The following is a 13,667-nucleotide window of genomic DNA, read 5'->3' as shown; positions in this document are numbered from 1 at the left end:
CACTGCGGATAAAATCCATGCTCTTTATCAGGGCCAACTGGGTCCTGCAGGGTCTGGCCCTGCCTATATCTCTGTATCCCACACAGCACGTTTTCCTTTGCTTACTCTGCTGTCCGCTCATTACCCACTCAGAGGCTTCCCATTTGTTGTGCTGCCCCCACCTCTGGGATGCTCTGGCTTTAGAATTTCTCATAGGTAGGTGCTTCCCTTTTATCCTTGTCTCAGCCCAAATGCTCCCTTCCTAGGGGCCTTCCCTTATCTCCCCCAGTGTCTCTCACTCTCTGTTGCATATCATGTTTTCTTTTCTTCACAGGATATCTTTATCTGAAATGATCTCTGCACTTATTTGTCTGCCTGTTTATTTGCTGCCTTTACCCCTAAAACTGTCTTTTTTTTTTCCATGTAGTCAACCAGTGCCTGTGACACATAGTTTGTCCTCAATAAATACCTGTTGAATGAATGGATAAACAAATACATTAGCAGGGGGCATAAGAAATAACAAGAATAACATCACTAGTAATGATAGCAATAAAAATGATTGAGTTTTTTCTTTTTCTGGTTTGCCAAGCACTGTCCTCAAAACAATTATGAGAGAGAGGATAATTTTACATTTTGCCAAAACAAAAAATGGAGGCTCCCAAGAGTTGGTATTTTCCTAAGGCCACCCACTTAGTGAGGGATGGAGTTGGGATCTGTCCTCAGACAGGTCTGACTCTAAAGCCAGCAGACTTTCTTCCCTCTTGACCATGACATGTACCACACCTAAACAACTATAATATAAGACAGAGTAAGTCTCATGGGAGGTACAGATAAAACGTCATGGGAATTCAAAGGAGGAAGAAATGGTCTCTGGACAAGGGTTCGTGACAAGGTGATTTTCTTTTTCTGAACTATGGTGAGGGGATCTGGACTGTTGGAAGGAGAACGTGAAATCCCAATGCATGTTGATAGAAAAGGCCAGAAGGCTCTCATGTTGTATGTGTCTGTGCATTATAGTAGAGGATGGTACAGTAGAGAGAAAGACAAAGTGAATTTAAATTCTATTCAAAAGTAGTAGTTGTAGTAGGAAGTATTTTCTTATTGTGTACAGTCCTAACTTGGATTCTTATTTAAAGACAAAAGTGCACATCTGTATCTGTTAGGGTAAGAGCTTCATATACACATCTACAATCTCACATTTCTGTTCAAGCAACCTTATTATTAATATACAAAAATGCATTTTCCCATTGAGTCACATTTTAATTTCAGATATAATCTAAATGTTCCTAAGCCTGTCTAGACTGGGGGCTCCCATTGACCACTTAAATCCAAGTTTTAGTGATTCAATGTCCCTACCTACGCAAATCAATCAGACTTATACCCCCCTTTCTTTCTTTCTTTTTTTTTTTTTGGACACAGAGTTTCTCTTTGTCACCCAGACTGGAGTGCAGTGGGGCAATCTCCTAAGATTCCTTGAGGTCAGGTGTTCAAGACCAGCCTGGCCAACATGGTGAAACCCCATCTCTACTAATAATACAAAAATTAACTGGGCGTGGAAATTATCTCCTTTCCTAAGATTTTTATCTTAGGAAAACAAGGAAGGTTTGCCACTGTAAACTTTTTCAATGTAATTTGTTACATTAATAGACTAAAGAAGAAAAATCAGGTGTTTGTCTCAAGAGATGCACATGAAACTTCCTGTATGTGTTAATACCCATTTACTATGTGATATGGTTTGGCTCTGTGTCCCCACCAAAATCTCATGGAGAATTATAATCCTCACATGTTGGGGGAGAGACCTGGTGGGAGGGGATTAGATCATGGGGACAGTTTCCTCCATGCTGTTCTCATAATAGTGAGGAAGCTCTCACAAAGTCTTGGTGGTTTAAAACTGGCAGATTCCCCTGTGCACTCTGTCTCCTGCCACTTTGTGAAGAAGGAACCTCCTTCCCTTTCACCTTCTGCCATGATTGTAAGTTTCTTGTGTCTTCCTAGCCATGTGGAACTGTGAGTCAATTAAACCTCTTTTGTTTATAAATTACCCAGTCTCAGGTATTCTTTATAGCAGTGTGAAAACGGACTGAAACACTCTGAAAAGAGTAGTAGTCCTACAGGTTTAGAGTTTCTTTAAATTGAAATTCTTACCAATGCCTTAAGGACCAAAACACAAAACAAAATCAAGGTGTATACAGTGGAAAAAAAGAGATAAAATTGTTATTGTTTGTTGATGGTATGATCACAAATCTGAAAAAATTAAAAATTGGAAAAATTTTTAGAACAAATAAGAGAGTTAAATAAGACTGCTGGATGCAAAATCATTCTCTAAAAAAATCAATAGCATTTCACAACAATATCCAACTAGAAAATGTAATAAAAAAAACCCACCCCATTCACAATGAGAACAAAAGTATAAAGTTTCTAGGAGCTAGCTTAACCAAAAATTCACAAGATCTTTATGGAGAAAATATTAATACAAGACATGAAAGATATTAAGAAAAGTGGAGAAATACCTATGCTCTTGGTTGTGACAAATTTCCCTACAATTTCATGGCAAACCTAATCAAGAGTACATTTTTATTTTTATTTTATTTTATTCTATTCTATTTTATTTTATTTTTTTGAGATAGGGTCTCACTCTGTCACCCAGGCTGGAGTGTAGTGGCGTGATCTTGGCTCACTGCACTCTCCACCTCCTGGATTCAAGTGATTCTTCTGCCTCAGCCTCCCAAGTAGCTGGGACTACAAGCACACACAACCATGCCCAGCTAAGTTTTGTATTTTTAGTAGAGACGGGGATTCACCATGTTGGCCAGGCTGGTCTTGAACTCCTGATGTCAAGTAATCTGCCTGCTTTGACCTCCCAAAGTGCTGAGATTACAGGCATACACCACTACGCCTCGCCATACATTTATATTTTTAAAGGGAAGCTTAATAAACTTATCCTTAAATGTACATGGAGGAATAAAAGTCTATAAATTATTAAGTCAGTTTAAGAAAGGGGACTAGAAGTAAGACTTGTCCTATAAAGTACTATGACATACTACATAGGCAGTAATAAAAAAGAAATATTTATACCAATTATACCAATAGAACAATGACACGAATAAAGAACTCAAGGCTGAAGCCTTGAATGTACGGTCCTTAATAAATTATACTTAAAGCTAAAGCTCCTGTATTAGTCAGAGTCCTCTAGAGAAACAGAACCAACAGAATGTGTGTTTATATAGAAAGAGATTTATTTTAAGGAACTGGCTCATGAGATTATGAAGGTTGGTAAATCTAAAATCTGCAGGATGGGACTGCAGGCTGAGGACTCACAGAAGAGTCACCAATATTGCAGCTCACGTCCAAAGTTCATCTGTTGCAGAATTCTCTCTTGCTTATGGGAGGTGGTCCTTTTGCTCTGTGCAGACCTTCAGCTGATTGGATAAGGCCTACCTACATTACGAAGGGCAACCTGCTTTAATCAAGGCCACCAATTTAAATGTTAATCTAATTCAAAGTGGCCACAGAAGTATCCAGAATAATGTTTGATCACATATTTGGAATCAATGGCCCAGCCAAGTTGACATGTAAATTTAACCTAATATTATAACTACATATCCAGTTAAGGTGGTAGTAAGAAAACTTGGAGAAAAATACAACTGGGTCCTTCCCTGATATCTCAAATAAAGGGGGATTCTAAATAGATTTAGTTAGAAAATTAAATCTAAGAAAAAACTCTTAACAGAAAAAATACAGAAAAATACCTTTGTTACCTAGAGCAGGGAAAGATTTTTAAAATAAAACTTCAAAAACAAGATCATAAACTAAAAACAAAAAAATTCTGAGAAATTTGATTAAATCAAAATTAAGGATTCCTGTTCAGCAAATATCATTATGACTAAAGTGGAAAGAATAATGACAGAATGAGAGAATATCTTTGCAATGTCTAAAGCTAAAGATTAATGCCTGGATTAATCAAGAAACCCTTGAAAATAAAAAGAAAAATACAATAAGTTCATTAGAAAAGCGGGCAAAGGATATGAAAAGATATAATACCTATGAGGATGCCCCCAAAACTAACCAGTAGCTGAGGAAAATTCACAATTAAATAACAGTGGTACATCAGTGTGCCCCTACTGGACTGACAATAATTAGAAAACTAAATAATCGGTGGACTTGGGGGAATAAAAATCCTTACGTACTGCTGGTGGGAGTGTAGATCGGTCAGATCTTCTGGAGAACAAGTTGGCACTACTTGTTCAGATTAAATAGACACATAGGCTATAATCTAGCAATTCTACCAAATGAATTCTCACATATGTTCCTTAGGAGCCATGGACAGGGGGTCAGATTAAATAGACACATAGGCTATGATCCAGCAGTTCCACCGGATAAAGCCTCACATGGGTTCCTAAGGAGGCATGCGCAGTGGTATTAACTGCATAGCCACTGGTGGCAAGAAGGTCACCCATCACAGGAAGAATAGTGATGTCACATCAAGTGGATCCACTCCTTGGAGTTGACTGCACCAATCAGAAGCTATGGATTAGATATTCACAAAGTGACATGGATGCATCTTAAACCATAGTGCTTGAGGGAAAAGATAACAAATAGAATGAGATTTATAACAGCGTCATTTGTGTAAATAAAAGAATGCATGCACTTTGCAGGTTACAGAGATTTAAAAAAAATATATACATCACACATATTAGAATGGTTGCCTATATAAGAGAGAAAGAGAATGAAAGGGAAAAGAGGGTGAAAAAAATACGTGTTTTTAAAAGTAAAAACATGGGCCTTGTGAAATGAATAGTAATGCTGTGTCATGAGTTAAGGGGCATGTATGACAAACCCAACCTTCTGTACCCGAGGCTTAAAAAACAAAACTAAACTAAAATGAAAACAGGCCCAATTCTATAAACAAAATACAAGTTTGTGAAAATGAAACCTTGGAAAGCCCCTGGCCCTGGATTCATAAAGTTCTCCCAAACCCTCACAGAGCAGATAACTCCAGTGTCACTCAGGTTGTGTCACGGCAGAATAAGGGAACGCTCCTAAATGCTTTTTAATGAGGCCAGGATGATACTGGCCTCAAAACCTGACAGAGCAGAAAGAGAGTGCCATAAACAATATTACATGGCTATCAGTGCAAAAATCCTATATAAAATACTGGCAAATAGGCTCCAGTAACACATAAAAGAATAATTCGCCATGATCAAGTGGGGTTTATTTTAGAAACATAAGCATAATTTAAAATCCAGAAGTTTAACATAATTTAGCAACCCAGTGGCTGAAACCATGAAGGTCATTTGTCTCAACATATGCAGAAAATATTTTTGATAATATTCAACATACATTTTTTAAATGAAAAAGATCCTTTAGTAAAAGAGAAATAGGAGCTTACCTCAACACACACACACACACACACACACACCCCATACACATCCCATACACACACCACCAAACCCACACCCCCACATACACACCATGCACACACCACACAACACACACACACCCCACATACACACACCACACACGTGCACACACACCATATACACACATCACACACACACCACACACACCACCACATACACACTCCCATAACCCACCCTCCCACACCCATACACACCACACCCACACACACATAGCACCACACACAAGCCACCCCCCCCACACCCACACACCACCACACACACATCCCACATACATACAATGCACCAACACAGACACCACACATACCACCACACACACACGACACACACACCACCACACACACCCACAACCCACTTGCCCTACAACCACACACACCACACTCACACCACCACATACCACACACACATCACATACACACACCACACACCACACATCCCACATATATGTACCACACACCACCACACACACACCATGCACACACATAACCCACTCCTTCCTACCCACACACACCACACATACCACCACACACCACACACACACAGCTCACATACACACACCACACATCACCACACACCACCGCACACATGCCATACACACACATAACCCACTCCTTCCATACCCACACACACCAGACACACCACCACACACAACACACACACACTCCACATACACACCACCACACACCACCACACACACAGCTCACATACACACACCACACATCACCACACACCACCGCACACACGCCATACACACACATAACCCACTCCTCTCATACCCACACACACCATACACACCACCACATACCACACACACAGAGCTCACATACACACACCACACATCACCACACACCACCGCACACACGCCATACACACACATAACCCACTCCTCTCATACCCACACACACCACACACACCACCACACACCACACACACACACCTCACATACACACACCACACACCACACACACACACTCCACCACATAAACACACACACCACATACACCCCCCCACACACACACACATATCACACATCCATACCACACATGCCATCATTATGCCTAGTGGAAAAACACTGGAAGAATTCCAGTAAAGATGAAAAGATATCATTAAATGTTATGTATAAGATTATAACATACATAACAACTATATTACGAGAATCAATAGCCTTTTTATAGATATTCGAAACCAGTATGAAAGTATAATGATAGAAAAGATACCATTTAAAATAGCTTCTAAAAAGATAAACTATCTATGTGTAAATTTAACAAGTAATATGCAAGCCAAATGTGAGAAAAACTTATAAATTCTGAGGAAGAAAACATAAGACTGAAATATATAAAAAGACATGCCACAATTTGGGTCTGGAAGGTACAACCTCATAACCGTGTCAATCCTCCTTAAATTAACCTGTGCATTTAACATTGTCCCAGTGAAAATACCAATTGTTTTGTTTTCCTATGTAGGAATATTTTTTTTCTAACATTTACATGGAAAATTATGCAAGTAAAAATAGCCAGAGAATTTCTGTCAGGAATGAATAATGGGGGAAGGGCTAACTATAAAAAACTAAAATACACTTATGTAAATTTTGTTTACGAATGAAGGGGCATTTCAAATCCATGGGGAATATATGGTTTACTCTATAAATGATTTTTCACCTATCAGATTAGCAAAAATTTCAAAAGTTAAAAACACAGTGGGTTGGCAACCCTTCCCTGCTGAAGAAAGTGTAAATTGGTACTGTATGAAAAGCAGTTTGGCATTAGGTATCAAAATTACAAACCCACATACCTTTGATTCCACAATCCTGTCTCATGAATTTTATGCAGTAAATGCATTAGCCAATGGGAGTACACACACGATTCTTTACTGCAGCATTGCATGTAATAAAGAAAGACTGGAAACCAGTCTAGTCATCAGTGGGACTAGTTATATAAATGATGATACGTACACACAATGAAATGTTACATACACACAATGAAATGTTATATCCCTATAAGGATAAGAATGAGGAAAATCTTTGTTATTGATGTGGAAAGATCTCCAAGGTGCATCATTTGAAAAAAGCAGGGTGCAGAAGACAGTGCGTTGTATATCATCAGTGTGTAGAAAAGGAGACAAAAGAGATCCATTGTGTTGCCTTGCACATATAAATTTATAAACAGTGTCCAGAAGGATAGTAAGAAAGTGAAATCACAGCTACTGGTGCCTACATGTTTTAGGAGTCACCGAGAGATTTGGAACTGGGGTGAATGAAGGTTTTTTACAGTATACCCTTTTGTACACTTTCTTGTTTGAGTCACATTGATGTATCACCTGTTCAAAAAATCAAATAGATAACTTAAAAAGGAAGTTAAAAATTCTGTGCTAATATGATTATATGTATTCTCACTCTAAGTGACAATCTTTAAAATGTTCTTTTCTGGTACAGTGTTGCATTCAATTGAAAATAAATGAATGGTCACCATCATTTTGAAATTGTAACCATAGGACCTTTTGTCTGGAGTTGATTTTAATGATCATCTGATGAAATCCCAAGTAAGTGGTTTGTCTTGCCTATTGTCAGAGTCAGGCTAGAATTCAGGTGTCTTGCTTTTTCCTACTGATTCACTGAATTTATAGGGTTCGTTTTCTGCATTTTGGCTCCCTCATTTTTACTAAGGTGGTTCTTCCTCAGTGTTCATGGTGTAATAACTACTCCATCTGTCTCCCAAGCTTTTTCCCTGTGTGTAAAATTAGATCTCCAAATTTCATGACAAAAGGCTGGAATGACAATCCAATTTACCTGCATACAGAAACGTTTTGCTTGGGGTCTTATCCTGAAATTATGTATCATATAATAACTCCAAGGAATTGGAATTTAACTGCTGAAGCCAAGAACTTTTGGCAATTTGGAAGCCCTGTACAAGCATTCTGTTGTTTAAAATAATAATAATTAATAAAGCTAACATTTATTGGGCTCTCTCTATAAGCAGGGGATTGAGCTAAGTGCTCTACATGCATTAACTCATTTAATCTTCACAGCAGTCTTACAAGACAGACTACCATAAATCTATTCTACAGAGGAAGAGCCTGAGGCTTACAGAAGGTAACTTGTGCAAGTTCAGAACTGGACGGTGGTGGAACAGACTTGCAGACACAGAAAGCCTGACCCCAGAAGCACATTTTTCATTATTTTTCAGTTGTCTCTATCATAAGATTTTTTTCTTACATCTCTGAACACTGCTTTTCCTTTCCCGCTTCTCCTCTCACACCTACTGAGTTAGAAAGTTCTTCTTTGTGCTTTCATGAATTTCTGAATGCAGTGAGCTCTGCTGGCAGCTTACCAACAGTTCTCTTCCTTGACACTTTATCTAAGACTTCACTTAAGAAGGACTCAGAATGCTGCAAGGATATTTCTCTTTGCCAAATACCCAAATTTTAGCAAAAACAATTCTGTGTAAAAATGTTTTTGTTAACACATGCTTAATGTAGGTTATAGTCATAAGACTAATATGTTCATTTGTATGGATATTTTTCCTTAGAGAAATTAGTTATTAAGTATTGGAGTAAACTCAAATGCATTAAAAGTCACACATTATGACTTTTAAAAGAAATATCACTTGTGTTACTTTCAAGTAAAAATAGTAAGTCAAATACAGGCAATACTTTGTTGCCTTATAAGGACCTTAGGTTATCTCTTTCAATACATAGGATGATTTGTAACATACATACAAATAATATTTTAATTTTAGTAACTAATAGCTATTTAAGGTGTTTAAATACTTTTCTTTAGTGGCATATTTTTGCCACCTTTTATTTATAAAAATATAATTTATGTCCTTATGGAACAGGATGCTGACCTGGAATTTTTAATGCAGTGTCAAGATACAATAAATGCTCACACTGTGTACAAATGTCACTCAAAATTGACCAAAATACCTTATTTTAACAGCAAGAATGATAAAGCTCTTAAAATAAGACATAGGTATAAATCTTTATGACCTTATATTAGGCAATGACTTCTTACATATGACACCTAAAGCACAAACAAAGAAAAAATAGATAAATTAGACAACATCAAAATTTAACACCTTTGTGCTTCAAAGAATACTACCAATAAAGTGAAAAAACAACCTACAGAAAAAGATAAAAGATTTGTAAATCATATATTTGATTAATCTAGTGTTCAGAATGCATAAAGAACATTCGAGTCAACCATAAAAAGACAAATTACCCAATTAAAAAATAGCCGAGAATTTGATTAGACATTTCTCCAAAGAAGATACCTGAATGGCCAACAAGGATATGAAAAGATGCTCAACATATTAGTCATCAGAGAAATGCCAATTAAAATCACAAGATTCCACATCATACCCATGACAATGCCTATAATAAAAAAGACATTGATTTTGTATCCTGAGACTTTGCTGAAGTTGCTTATTAGCTTAAGGAGATTTTGGGCTGAGACAATGGGGTTTTCTAAATATACAATCATGTCATCTGCAAACTAGGGACAATTTGACTTCTTCTTTTACTAACTGAATACCCTTTATTTCTTTCTCTTGCCCGATTGCCCTAGCCAGAACTTCCAACACTATGTTGAATAGGAGTGGTGAGAGAGGGCATCCCTGTCTTGTGCCAGTTTTCAAAGGGAATGCTTCCAGTTTTTGCCCATTCAGAATGATATTGGTGGCCGTGAGTTTGTCATAAATAGCTCTTATTATTTTGAGATACATTCCATCAATACCGAATTTATTGACAGTTTTTAGCATGAAGGGCTGTTGAATTTTGTCAAAGGCCTTTTCTGTGTCTATTGAGATAATCATGTGGTTTTTGTCTTTGGTTCTGTTTATATGCTGGATTACATTTATTGATTTGCATATGCTGAACCAGCCTTGCATCCCAGGGATGAAGCCCACTTGATCAATCAATGTGCAAAAATCACAAGCATTCTTATACACCAGTAACAGACAGAGAGCCAAATCATGAATGAACTCCCATTCACAATAGCTTCAAAGAGAATAAAATACCTAGGAAGCCAACTTACAAGGGATGTAAAGGACCTCTTCTAGGAGAACTACAAACCACTACTCAGTGAAATAAAAGAGGACACAAACAAATGGAAGAACATACCATGCTCATGGATAGGAAGAATCAATATTGTGAAAATGGCTATACTGCCCAAGGTAATTTATAGATTCAATGCCATGCCCATTAAGCTACCAATGACTTTCTTCACAGAATTGTAAAAAAACTGCTTTAAAGTTCATATGGAACCAAAAAAGACCCCACATTGCCAAGACAATTCTAAGCAAAAAGAACAAAGCTGGAGGCATCACGCTACCTGACTTCAAACTATACTACCAGGCTACAGTAACCAAAACAGCATGGTACTGGTACCAAAACAGAGATATAGACCGATGGAACAGAACAGAGCCCTCAGAAATAATACCACACATCTACAGCCATCCCATCTGATCTTTGACAAACCTGACAAAAACAAGAAATGGGGAAAGGATTCCCTATTTAATAAATGGTGCTGGGAAAATCGGCTAGTCATAAGTAGAAAGCTGAAACTGGATCCTTTCCTTACTCCTTATACGAAAATTAATTCAAGATGGATTAGAGACTTAAATGTTACACCTAAAACCATAAAAACCCTAGAAGAAAACCTAGGTAATACCACTCAGGACATAGGCATGGGCAAGGACTTCATGTCTAAAATACCAAAAGCAACAGCAACAAAAGTCAAAATTGACAAATGGGATCTAATTAAACTAAAGAGCTTCTGCACAATAAAAGAAAATGCCACCTACAGAATGGGAGAAAGTTTTTGCAATCTACTCATCTGACAAAGGGCTAACATCCAGAACCTATAAAGAACTCAATCAAATTTACAAGAAAAAAAACAAACAACCCCATCAAAAAGTGGGCAAAGGATGTGAACAGACACTTCTCAAAAGAAGACATTCATAAAGCCAACAGACACATGAAAAAATGCTCATCATCACTCGCCATCAGAGAAATGCAAATCAAAACCACAATGAGATACCATCTCACACCAGTTAGTATGGCAATCATTAAAAAATCAGGAAACAACAGGTGCTGGAGAGGATGTGGAGAAATAGGAACACTTTTACATTGTTGGTGGGACTGTAAACTAGTTCAACCATTGTGGAAAACAGTGTGGCGATTCCTCAAGGATCTAGAAGTAGAAATACCATTTGACCCAGCCATCCCACTACTGGGGATATACCCAAAGGATTATAAGTCATGCTGCTATAAAGACACATGCACACGTATGTTTATTGCAGCACTATTCACAATAGCAAAGACTTGGAATCAACCCAAATGTCCATCAGTGACAGACTGGATTAAGAAAATGTGGCACATACACACCATGGAATACTATGCAGCCATAAAAAAGTATGAGTCCGTGTCCTTTGTAGGGACATGGATGCAGCTGGAAACCATCATTCTCAGCAATCTATCGCAAGAACAGAAAACCAAATCCCACATATTCTCACTCATAGGTGGGAACTGAACAATGAGATCACTTGGACACAGGAAGGGGATCGTCACACACAGGTTCCTATTGTTGTGGGGTGGGGATGGATAGCATTAGGAGATATACCTAATGTAAATGGTGAGTTAATGGGTGCAGCACACCAACATGGCACATGTATACATATGTAACAAACCTGCACGTTGTCCACATGTACCCTAGAACTTAAAGCACAAATTAAATAAATAAATACATACATAAAAATAAAAAAGACAAACAAGAAGTGTTAGCAAGGATATAGAGAAGTCAGAATCCTCATACCTTGGGACTGTAAAATGGTTGCAGCCATTTAAAAAACAGCCTGGCATTTTCTCAGAATCTCAACATAAAGTTATCATGTCATCCAGCAATTCCATCCTAGGTATATACTTAAGAATTGAAAACATACATACACACAAAAACTCTTATGTATTATTTACAATAAGCCAGGTTCTGGAGGCTACATCCTCAACATATTTAGGGGACCATTATTCAGCCAACCACTGTTTGCAAGATCAAAAGCTTCCTCATGGGTACATCTGAGCCCTTCTTTTAAGGCATGGATATAATCACCGTGCCAGCAAGCTGTGCTATTCTAGAGGCCCCAAGGAGGAGTTCATCTACTTTTCTGAAGGCCTAATTTATACCCACAGAGGGGCTTGGGAACCAGGTTAGATTTTTATCCGTAACAACTACTACCACTACTTTATATTCAGTCTGCATGACTAACCGGAATAAGCAGTGTTTGCCTGAGTTTGTGTGGAAATGGAGGGAAAGAAAAAAAAGATGATTGGTGATCCCTTTCTCTTCTCTTGTGCCCTTTGTTTTTCCAAATGCAAGTCTAATCACCTTGCAGGAGCGCTGACAAGAAGCCCTGCTGCCTGGGATCCTCCAGGGATCCTGTATGAGGCTGTGGCCTTCGCTACTTTCCACTCCACAACATAGAGCCCCATCTATGACACTGACTAGTACATTCCCTCTCAGACTTCTTGCCATGAGCCCTTAGTGCATGTGACCTACGGTACTAGGGATGCTATATGGAGGAGGGGTGAGTGAGGCCTATAGTTGGATATTGTGAATTCCAGATGATGTCAGACAAAGAACCAGCTTAATGCTTAACATGGTTTGGCTGTGTCCCCACCCAAATCTCATCTTGAATTCCTAGGTGTTGTGGGAGGGACCCAGTGGGAGGTAACTGAATCATGGGGGCAAGTCTTTCCTGTGCTATTCTCATGATACTGAGTAAGTCTCATGAGATCTGATGGTTTTTCAAAGCAGAGTTCCCCTGCACAGGTTTTCTTTTTGCCTGCTGCCATTCATGTAAGACATGACTTGCTCCCACGTAAGACATGACTTGCTCCTCCTTGCCTCCTACCATGATTGTGAGGCCTCCCCAGCCATGTGGAACTGCAAGTTCATTAAACTTCTATCTTTTGTAAATTGCTCAGTCTCTAGTATGTCTTTATCAGCAACGTGAAAACAAACAGATACAAGGCTTAAGCACCCAGGCTCTGGAGTTAGATTGCCTGGGTCTAAATCTGGACTGTATGATCTTGGGCAAGTCGGAAAACCTTGGAATGTCTCAGTTGCCTTATCTATAAAATGGAGACAATTGCAGTTTCTAGTTCTAGGGTTGCTGCAAGGATTGAATGAGATTCAGCATGGTGCCTGGCATCTAGAAGCACTCAACTCATGATAGCTCTTCTGGATAATGTGTCCCCCCTTGGGGACTCTTAGGACATGGA

Source organism: Macaca mulatta, chromosome 12, assembly GCF_049350105.2.
Source record: "Macaca mulatta isolate MMU2019108-1 chromosome 12, T2T-MMU8v2.0, whole genome shotgun sequence".
NCBI lineage: Eukaryota > Metazoa > Chordata > Mammalia > Primates > Cercopithecidae > Macaca > Macaca mulatta.
This window is presented reverse-complemented; position numbering follows the sequence as displayed.